The following is an 11,490-nucleotide window of genomic DNA, read 5'->3' as shown; positions in this document are numbered from 1 at the left end:
ATCTGCAAACAGTGACAGCTTTACTTCTTCTTTTCCGATTTGGATTCCTTTTATTTCCTTTTCTTCTCTGATTGCTGTGGCTAAAACTTCCAAAACTATGTTGAATAAGAGTGGTGAGAGTGGGCAACCTTGTCTTGTTCCTGACCTTAGTGGAAATGCTTTCAGATTTTCACTATTGAGGACGATGTTGGCTGTGGGTTTGTCATATATGGCCTTTATTATGTTGAGGAAAGTTCCCTCTATGCCTACTTTCTGCAGGGTTTTTATCATAAATGGGGGTTGAATTTTGTCGAAAGCTTTCTCTGTATCTATTGAGAGGATCATATGGTTTTTCTCCTTCAATTTGTTAATATGGTGTAATCACATTGATTGTTTTGTGTATATTGAAGAATCCTTGCATTCCTGGAATAAACCCCACTTGATCATGGTGTATGATCCTTTTAATGTGCTGTTGGATTCTGTTTGCTAGTATTTTGTTGAGGATTTTTGCATCTATGTTCATCAGTGATATTGGCCTGTAGTTTTCTTTCTTTGTGACATCCTTGTGTGGTTTTGGTATCAAGGTGATGGTGGCCTCATAGAATGAGTTTGGGAGTGTTCCTCCCTCTGCTATATTTTGGAAGAGTTTGAGAAGGATAGGTGTTAGCTCTTCTCTAAATGTTTGATAGAATTTGCCTGTGAAGCCATCTGGTCCTGGGCTTTTGTTTGTTGGAAGATTTTTAATCACAGTTTCAATTTCAGTGCTTGTGATTGGTCTGTTTATATTTTCTATTTCTTCCTGGTTCAGTCTTTGAAGGTTGTGCTTTTCTGAGCATTTGTCCCTTTATTCCAGGTTGTCCATTTTATTGGCATATAGTTGCTTGTAGTAATCTCTCATGATCCTTTGTATTTCTGCAGTGTCAGTTGTTACTTCTCCTTATTCATTTCTGATTTGAGTCTTCTCCCTTTTTTTCTTGATGAGTCTGGCTAATGGTTATCAATTTTGTTTATCTTCTCAAAGAACCAGCTTTTAGTTTTATTGATCTTTGCTATTGTTTCCTTCATTTCTTTTTCATTTATTTCTCATCTGATTTTTATGATTTCTTTCCTTCTGCTAACTTTGGAGTTTTTTTGTTCTTCTTTCTCTAATTGCTTTAGGTGCAAGGTTAGGTTGTTTATTCGAGATGTTTCCTGTTTCTTAAGGTAGAATTGCATTGCTATAGACTTCCCTCTTAGAACTGCTTTTGCTGCATCCCATAGATTTTGGGTCGTCATGTCTCCATTGTCATTTGTTTCTAGGTATTTTTTAATTTCCTCTTTGATTTCTTCAGTGATCACTTTGTTATTAAGTAGTGTATTGTTTACCTCCATGTGTTTGTATGTTTTACTGATCTTTTCCTGTAATTGATATCTAGTCTCATAGCGTTGTGGTTGGAAAAGATACTTGAAACAATTTCAATTTTCTTAAATTCACCAAGGCTTGACTTGTGACCCAAGATATGATCTAACCTCGAGAATGTTCCATGAGCACTTGAGAAAAATGTGTATTCTGTTGTTTTTGGATGGAATGTCCTATAAATTTCAATTAAGTCCATCTTGTTTAATGTATCATTTAAAGCTTGTGTTTCCTCATTTATTTTCATTTTGGATGATCTGTCCATTGGTGAAAGTGGGGTGTTAAAGTCCCCTACTATGAATGTGTTACTGTTGATTTCCCCTTTTATGGGTGTTAGTATTTGCCTTATGTATTGAGGTGCTCCTATGTTGGGTGCATAAATATTTACAATTGTTATATCTTATTCTTGGATCGATCCCTTGATCATTATGTAGTGTCCTTCTTTGTCTCTTCTAATAGGCTTTATTTTAAAGTCTATTTTGTCTGATATGAGAATTGCTACTCCAGCTTTCTTTGGTTTCCATTTGCATGAAATATCTTTTTCCATCCCCTCACTTTCAGTCTGTATGTGTCTCTAGGTCTGAAGTGGGTCTCTTGTAGACAGCAAATATATGGGTCTTGTTTTTGTATCCATTCAGCCAATCTGTGTCTTTTGGTGGGAGCATTTCATCCATTTACATTTAAGGTAATAATCGATATGTATGTTCCTATTCCCATTTTCTTAATTGTTTTGGGTTCGTTATTTTAGGTCTTTCCCTTCTCTTGTGTTTTTTGCCTAGAGAAGTTCCTTCAGCAGCTGTTGTAGAGCTGGTTTGGTGGTGTTGAACTCTCTCAGCTTTTGCTTGTCTGTAAAGGTTTTAATTTCTCCATCAAATCTGAATGAGATTCTTGCTGGGTAGAGTAATCTTGGTTGCAGGTTTTTCTCCTTCATCACTTTAAATATGTCCTGCCAGTCCCTTCTGGCTTGCAGAGTTTCTGCTGAAAGATCAGCTGTTAACCTTATGGGGATTCCCTTGTGTGTTATTTGTTGTTTTTCCCTTGCTGCTTTTAATATGTTTTCTTTGTATTTAATTTTTGACAGTTTGATTAATATGTGTCTTGGCGTATTTCTCCTTGGATTTATCCTGTATGGGACTCTCTGTGCTTCCTGGACTTGATTAACTATTTCCTTTCCCATATTAGGGAAGTTTTCAACTATAATCTCTTCAAATATTTTCTCAGTCCCTTTCTTTTTCTCTTCTTCTTCTGGAAGCCCTATAATTTGAATGTTGGTGCGTTTGATGTTGTCCCAGAGGTCTCTGAGACTGTCCTCAGTTCTTTTCATTCTTTTTTCTTTATTCTGCTCTGCAGTAGTTATTTCCACTATTTTATCTTCCAGGTCACTTATCCGTTCTTCTGCCTCAGTTATTCTGCTATTGATCCCATCTAGAGTATTTTTAATTTCATTTATTTTGTTGTTCATCATTGTTTGTTTCATCTTTAGTTCGTCTAGTTCCTTGTTAAATGTTTCTTGCATTTTGTCTATTCTATTTCCAAGATTTTGGATCATCTTTACTATCATTATTCTGAATTCTTTTTCAGGTAGACTGCCTATATCCTCTTCATTTGTTAGGTCTGGTGGGTTTTTATCTTGCTTCTTCATCTGTTGTGTGTTTTTCTGTCTTCTCATTTTTCTTATCTTATTGTATTTGGGGTCTCCTTTTTGCAGGCTGCAGGTTCGTAGTTCCCGTTGTTTTTGGTGTCTGTCCCCAGTGGCTAAGGTTGGTTCAGTGGGTTGTTTATGCTTTGTGGTGGAGGGGACTGTGTGGAGGCCTGTGTTCTGGTGGATGAGGCTGGATCTTGTCTTTCTGGTGGGCAAGTCCACGTCTGGTGGTGTGTTTTGGGGTGTCTGTGGACTTGTTATGATTTTAGGCAGCCTCTCTGCTAATGGGTGGGGTTGTGTTCCTGTCTTGCTAGTTGTTTGGCATAGGATGTCCAGCACTGTAGCTTGCTGGTCATTGAGTGAAGCTGGCTGCTGGTGTTGAGATGGAGATCTCTGGGAGATTTTTGCCGTTTGATATTATGTGGAGCTGGGAGGTCTCTTGTGGACCAGTGTCCTGAAGTTGGCTCTCCCTCCTCAGAGGCACAGCACTGACTCCTGGCTGCTGCACCAAGAGTCTTTCATCCAAACAGCTCAGAATAAAAGGGAGAAAAAGTAGAAAGAAAGAATTAGTAGAAGTAGAAAGAGAGAAAGAAAGAAAGAAAGAAAGGAGGGAGGGAGGGAGGAAGGAGGGAATGAGGGAAGGAAGGAAAAAAGAAAGGAGATAAAGTAACATAAATAAAGATAAAATATAATAAAGTTATTAAAATAAAAAATTATTAAGAGAAAAAAAAAGAAAAAAAAAAAACGGATGGATAGAACCCTAGGACAAATGGTGGAAGCAAAGCTATACAAACAAAATCTCACACAGAAGCATACACATACACACTCACAAAAACAGGAAAAGGGGAAAAAATAATAAATCTTGCTCTCAAGTCCACCTCCTTAATTTGGGATGATTCGTTGTCTACTCATGTATTCCACCCACGCAGGGTACATCTAGTTGATTGTGGAGCTTTAATCCGCTGCTTCTGAGGCTGCTGGGAGAGATTTCCCTTTCTCTTCTTTGTTCTCACAGCTCCCAGGGGAGCTTTGGATTTGGCCCCGCCTCTGCGTGTCGGTCGCTGGAGGGCGTCTGTTCTTCTCTCAGGCAGGACGGGGTTAAAGGGGCCGCTGATTCGGAGGCTCTGTCTCACTCATGCGGGGGCGGGGGTGGGGTGGGGAGGGACGGCACGCAGTGCGGGGCGGGCCTGCGGCGGCAGAGGCCAGCGTGACGTTGCACTAGCCTGAGGCGCGCCGTGAGTTCTCCCGGAAGAGTTGTCCCCGGATCCCGGGACCCTGGCAGTGGCGGGCTGCACAGGCTCCCCGGAAGGGGTGTGGATAGTGACCTGTGCTCCCACACAGGCTTTTTGGTGGCAGCAGCAGCCTTAGCGTCTCATGCCCGTCTCTGGGGTCCGCGCTGATAGCCGTGGCTCGCGCCCGTCTCTGGAGCTCCTTTAAGCAGCGCTCTCAATCCTCTCCTCGCGCACCAGGAAACAAAGAGGTAAGAAAAAGTCTCTTGCCTCTTCGCGACCGAAGCCCGAGCCTCAGCTCGCAGCCCCGCCCGCCCCGGCGGGTGAGCAGACAAGCCTCTCGGGCTGGTGAGTGCCGGTCGGCCCCGATCCTCTGTGCGGGAACCTCCGCGCTTTGCCCTCCGCACCCCTGTTGCTGCGCTCTCTGCGGCTTCGAAGCTCCCCGCTCCGCCTCCCGCAGTCTCCGCCCGTGATGGGGCTTCCTAGTGTGTGGAGACCTTTCCTCCTTCACGGCTCCCTCCCACTGGTGCAGGTCCCGTCCCTATTCTTTTGTCTCTGTTTATTTTTTCTTTTGCCCGACCCAGGTACGTGGCGGGTTTCTTGACTTTTGGGAGGTCTGAGGTCTTCTGCCAGCGTTCAGTAGGTGTTCTGTAGGAGTTGTTCCACGTGTAGATGTATTTCTGGTGTATCTGTGGGGAGGAAGGTGATCTCCGCGTCTTACTCTTCCGCCATCTTCCTGGAAGCCTCTTCCTTTTTTTTTTTTTTTTTTCAGGAGAGCAAAGAATCTGGCTGTTTTGGCTTAAATCTATTTTTCAAAATTATTATTTTATTAAACAAATTTTAACATCTTTATTGGAGTATAATTGCTTTACAATATTGTGTTAGTTTCTGCTGTATAATAAAGTGAATCAGCTATGTGTATACATATATCCCCGTATCCCCTCCCTCTTGCGTGTCCCTCCCACCCTCCCTATCCCACCCCTCTAGGTGGTCACAAAGCACCAAGCTGATCTCCCTGTGCTATGCGGCTGCTTCCCACTAGCTATCTGTTTTACATTTGGTAGTGTATATATGTCCATGCCACTCTCTCACTTCGTCCCAGCTTATCCTTCCCCCTCCCCGTGTCCTCAAGTCCATTCTCTACGTTTGTGTCTTTATTCCTGTCCTGCCCCTAGGTTCTTCAGAACCATTCCTTTTTTTTTTTTTTTTCAGGAGAGCAAAGAATATGGCTGTTTTTGCTGAAATCTATTTTTGGGAGACAGGCGTAACTCCTCAAGTAGTGAGGATGCCAAATGATGGCTTAGGATGGCTTTAGCCTCTCTATAATTTCCCTCAGCCTCCAAAGCCACTCCACTTAGACAATTAAGTACAAAGAGTGAGTTTGCTATGCAATAACGCTGGAAGACAAATTCCATTGCCGTTACTTATAACCGGATTGCATCCCTAAGCCCTTCTAGGGAGCTGCTACTGACCTGTCCCCTCAGGCCCATATGGACATTCCAGTCTCTAGTTCTCGGATGGCCGGTGTACGTTCCAGGGACCAGGGCTCTGCAATACAATTGATGAGCTGCTGGAAACATCCCGCTGATTTCTGAGTCTTGTACAGCAAGCATTTCCTAAACTTTCCTGATGATAAGAATGATCTGGATCCCTAATAAAAAACAATCAAATTTGATGCCTCTCCTATAATTTGGGTTCAGGAAGTCTGGGGGCAGGGCTCAGGAATCTTGCTTCTAACACGTATCCCAAGTGGAATTTTGAGACTATCTTATAGCATTTAGGACAGTGTCTGGTAAAACAACTGTACTCAATTAATCTTTGCTGAATGGAATTTAATTTGCTTATTTCCATCATGCTAACCCTGCTTTACAAATGACGTGTGCTTTCATATTTTCAATGAACCTTATACCACCGTGACCCTTTCAAGCATGCTCGCCCTGCAAATTGTAATCAACATGAACACTGAGCATTGAGATTCAATGCTCATTTTTTATGGTCGACTCCACCTGTAAGTTTCTATGTTGGCTTTACTCAAAGTCTTTACCGTTGACTGTAAGACCACTTTTAGTCTAACCATGCTGGGGAAACTCTGTTTCATTGATATAAATGGAATATTTCATCATTTACTGATAATGAACAGTGTGTTTTTTACCCTAGAAGCACATAATTTATTAAAATCATAATGTTAGATTTAACTTCCTAAATCATTTTATGAAGCTAATTGAACATTAATACCAAAACCTAACAAAGAATCAAAACTCAAACACCATCAATTAATTACTTTTATAGACACAGATGCAGAATTATTAAATAAAATTCTAGCAAATAAAATACAGCATCATATTAAACTAGTCATATATAATTAACCAATAACTTCCGGAAATTCAGAGATGACCTGATATGAGAAAGCATATCAGTGTAATTAATCACATTAATAGTTGAAAGGAGAAAAAAATCAGATGCTGCAAAGGATTTGATGAAAATCAACATCTATTTTTTTTAAGACTCCTACTCAACTTGGGATAAGAACACTTATATTACTTTAAAAGGATTAATAATCTAGACAGAATATCCTTATGTAAGGAAAAATTGAACAGCCCACTACACAAATGGACAGGTTATTTGCAAAATGAGATTCATAAGACTGATAACTATGAAGAAATAGCATCACTGGTAGTTGGAAAAATGAATACCAATGGGTACTATTTTTGTTTTATCAATTTAGCAATTATTAGAAGTAATAAAGCCAGTGTTATCAGTGACATTTATGTTATGTTAAAGGAAATAAACTCATTTATGTTAAAGGAGGTCGGGCAAGTATAAGGTGGTGCAACTATTTTGGAAAGCAATCTGGCAACATGTAGCAGAAGTTTTAACTTTGTATATCCTTTAATATAGCAATGTTACTTTCAAGACTATAACTTAAGGAAATAGTCGTGGTTGGGCACATAGATATATGTGAAAGGAAATTTATTGAAGTATTGTGCACAATAAGGAAAAATTGGAAACAAACTATACAGCCAATAGTAGAGGATTAGTAAAACATATCATAATATATTCCTATGATGAAATACTGCATAATCAGTAAAAATAATGCTGTATAAAACTATTTAATCACATGCAAAATTTGCAACCTGTGTTTAGGGAAAAAGCAGTTTATAAAAGTATTAAGTATACTAAGATTTCCCAATTTTAAAAATACTTACATGTGACTTGAAAAAAGATTGAAAGAATGTCTGCTCAGATGTTAATTTTGTCTAATTTTGAATGTTGAGGTTTGGGGTGTTTCTTTTTATTCGTTTTGGGATTTTCTGTGTTTTCCAGAATTTCTACCAGAAACATTTGCTATAGTGTTAATCATAAAACAATTTTTGGAAATTACTTAGATTTGTCAGATTTTAGCTTTTAATTAATCCCATAGTGATTTTGGATTGAAATTCCATCTCTAGTCTTATTTCTTTACTTTGTTGTGCTCTATTTTTACTATCTACATTTTCTTTTCTTTTTAAACTTTTATTTATTTATTTAGTTTTGGCTGCTTTGGGTTTCTGTTGCTGTGCACAGGCTTTCTCTAGTTGTGGCGAGCCGGGGCTGCTCTTGGCTGTGATGCGTGGGCTTCTCATTGCGGTGGCTTCTCTTGTTGTGGAGCACGGGCTCTAGGCTCGTGGGCTTCAGTAGCTGTGGCACACGGGCTCAGTAGTTGTGGCTCGAGGGCTCTAGAGCACAGGCTCAGTAGTTGTGGCACACGGACTTAGGTGCTCTGTGGCATGTGGGATCTTCCCAGACCAGGGACCGAACCTGTGTCCCCTGCATTGGCAGGTGGATTCTTAGCCACTGCGCCACCAGGAAAGTCCTACTTTTTCTTTATAGAGGGAAGATGCCATTTTAATTTGTTGAGACAAATGTGGAGCAAATCGTTTACATCTGTGTTTACAACTTTGCATTATTGTATGCTTTTGGGAAAACAAACAAAGTATTCCATTCTTTTTATTAGCTCCATAATTAGTTTCTGGATTATTCTGCCATGATAGCAGAAAACTTAAAAAGGTAATTAAGAAATTCTCAAGCACAGCAGGAGTTTTTACTGGAAAAGAGAACCTTCAATATGAAACTCAATGATGAAGAGAAACAGGGCCTTGAAGCCTGTTTCTAAACCTTGACATATGAGAGGAGACGGACTAATACACTGCATCACTTCAAATCTGTGATTTGTAGAGTAAAAAAATCTGTACAGTAAAAAAAAATTCATCTTCTTATCATTACCTTATTGTTTAGTGTAGCTATTGCACTGGAGACTTGCATATACTTTTTCCCTCAGATACTTGAGTTCTTGTCTCATTTTATCTTGCAAAGTCTACCTGTTGCACCATCTCAGGGAATCCCAAAGGCAGCACAATTGAATAATCCTGTACAATTTGGGGGGTTAATTTGATCAAAGGCAGGACTAGAGTGAGGAACCTGTCCTCACTAGTGGCTATGTACAGTTGAAAGGTTGTGTAGCTTATGTTTGCTCAAATTCCCATATTCCCAAGTTTCTCTACTTTAACCTTGTCTAACCAATAGGAATGTGCTGCTTCTTTGGTTCCTAACAGAAACTTATTGGGACTTAATCTTGCCCTAAATCCCATTGACAAATCTATTTTTGCTGAGTGGTGGATCTCCATACTCCCTGCTGTTAGCTGGAATCTGTTTCCAAACAAGATGGGCCACAGAGTTTCATAAGACTGTCATCTGTTGACTTTCGTGAGCCACTGAGATGTGAAAGTGTTAAGTAGGCTCCTTGGGTATCCACATCAACTGCATCAAATTCACGCTCTTTTTACGAAGTGAGAGAGTGGCGCGGACATGTATACACTACCAAATGTCAAATAGATAGCTAGTGGGAAGCAGCCGCATAGCACAGGGAGATCAGCTCGGTGCTTTGTGACCACCTAGAGGGGTGGGATGGGGAGGGTGGGAGGGAGACGCAAGAGGGAGGAGATATGGGGATGTATGTATACGTACAGCTGATTCACTTTGTTATACAGCAGAAACTAACACACCATTGTAAAGCAATTATACTCCAATAGAGATGTTAAAAATAGATTCACACTCTTCTTAAGAAATCCTCAGTGTGGACTGCTGACCATCAGCTTCAGTGCCCAACCCAGGCTGAGGCAGTTCCCCTGCCCTGGTTCTGTCTGACTCCGGGAGCAACTTCCTCGCCCCCCGAATCCTCACTCCCCCATAACTGCCCCCCACCCCACCCCCATCAGCCTTTATCTAGAGCTGATTCTGCCTGAATTATGGCCCCATTTTCCCCCCAGGATATGGAAGTGTGGTTTAAGAAGGAGCAGTTGGTAAAGCTTTAGAGAGAAATGTCTATCTCGCTCTTTAAAATAAATTATGTAATATTTTGCTATGAGTAATAGAGATTAAATATATCTGAGTAGCCCTTACCTTATTTGGAAAGGGGGGTGGTCAGACTGACCTCATAGTGTCTGGGATAAAGTCTTACTATAGCTCCTTTGGAGGGCATAGGGGGAAATAGGTCATCTAGAGACAATTTTACTTCATAAAATAAAGAGTATGATAGTTAAATAACTGTTTTAGATAAAGTCTACACATTTCCATGGACAAATAAATAGATAACGTCAGAGACATATTTATTACAAAAATCTATCCTCATATTTTATTTAGTCAGAGGCATTTATAACCCTAGGAGAAAACTGCTAGCTTGAAACATTCATAAAATAACAAACAAATACCCTTGGGCAAAGAGTCTACCCACATAAATTGATTTCTAAAATAAAGATTCAATTTATATTTAAAAGTCTTGTATGCACCCAGAGCTATCTATTCCATCTGTAATTTCCTTGTGGGGTTCTGGTGCCTGATTCTGTCGTCATCGCTTCTTATTAGTTGCTTTCACGTGGAAGAAACGAAGCTTCCAATTAGCACAATGTTTTAATAAATGTGTTGGAAATCATTGCCACCACATATCACGTCTCACATTGATCTAGTCTTCTCTTTTTTTTGTTTGTTTGTTTGTTTTTTTGCGGTACGCGGGCCTCTCACTGTTGTGGCCTCTCCCGCTGCGGAGCACAGGCTCCGGACGCGCAGGCTCAGCGGCCATGGCTCACGGGCCCAGCCGCTCCACAGCATGTGGGATCTTCCCGGACCGGGGCACGAACCCGCGTCCCCTGCATCGGCAGGCGGACTCTCAACCACTGCGCCACCAGGGAAGCCCTTTACCAACATTTTTGCATTTACTGTTTGGGATCACCTTGTTAGCTTTAGCTTATGATACTCCTGAGATTAAAATTTTAAAATGGGAAAATCTTTTTTCCTATTCATTGGGAAATATAATTATAGCCTCAGATCTTGGTTAGATTAAAATTTTAAAATACCCAGGTATTATCAGACATTATTTTCGGCTTGGTAGTTAACCTTCCATACTGCTGAGGGTGCAGGTGATGCTGGGAGCATGCTCAGAAGAGCAGCATCTCAGCTGCTCTCTCCTCCGTTGGCCTGTCCTTTCGTGAGAGCCGCTGAGATTGAAATGCGCGTGATCCACCTTTGGGGGCCGCAGAGAGCTCATATGGGGCCACATTCCTTCCTTACCCCTCTGAGTTCAGGGGAATAATAATAACATCCTCTTGAGCATCTATGCCATTTTTTTTCGCTTTGACATCAGTCCTGGAGTGGTTGAACTAGATGCTTTTCTTATAGTCATGAATTTCCAGTTTATTAACATAACCTGGAAGGGCAGCTGTGCTTTTGTCTGCCTGGCTGAGTCTAAGCCCTGCACAAACTTTTGGCCCAACCTGGCCTTTTTGCTGACTTCCACAGGAAATAGAATCATGCCAGGCTTATCCTGGGGTTTGGAATTTTGTGGAAGATAGGCAGGGTTTCTGGCAGAAGGCATATTACAGGGTATTTCATTTGTGACGTTCTCATCACACTTTTCTCCTCCTGAGTCTGTCTTCTGTCAGCCTCATTGCCAAGAGGGGTCCTTGCTGCCCTTCACCCATCTCAGCTACTCCTTTTCCCATACCTGACTATTCATGTATCTATCACTCAGCAGACAGTGAAAATGAACTCGAAGTCAGGATGTGTCCTTTGGATTCGTCTGTCCAGCTCTGGAAGAGTAACCAGTACATTACAGTGAGCTCTCAATAAATATCTGAGGGACAAATAATGAACAAAAATGTACCCTTTTTTTTTTTTTTTTTTTTCCGAACGGGGCCCTCTCTGTTTTTGTG

This window comes from Lipotes vexillifer, unplaced genomic scaffold (assembly GCF_000442215.2).
Source record: "Lipotes vexillifer unplaced genomic scaffold, Lipotes_vexillifer_v1.1 scaffold937, whole genome shotgun sequence".
In the NCBI taxonomy this organism is placed as follows: Eukaryota; Metazoa; Chordata; class Mammalia; order Artiodactyla; family Lipotidae; genus Lipotes; species Lipotes vexillifer.
Note: the sequence above shows the minus strand (reverse complement) of the source record.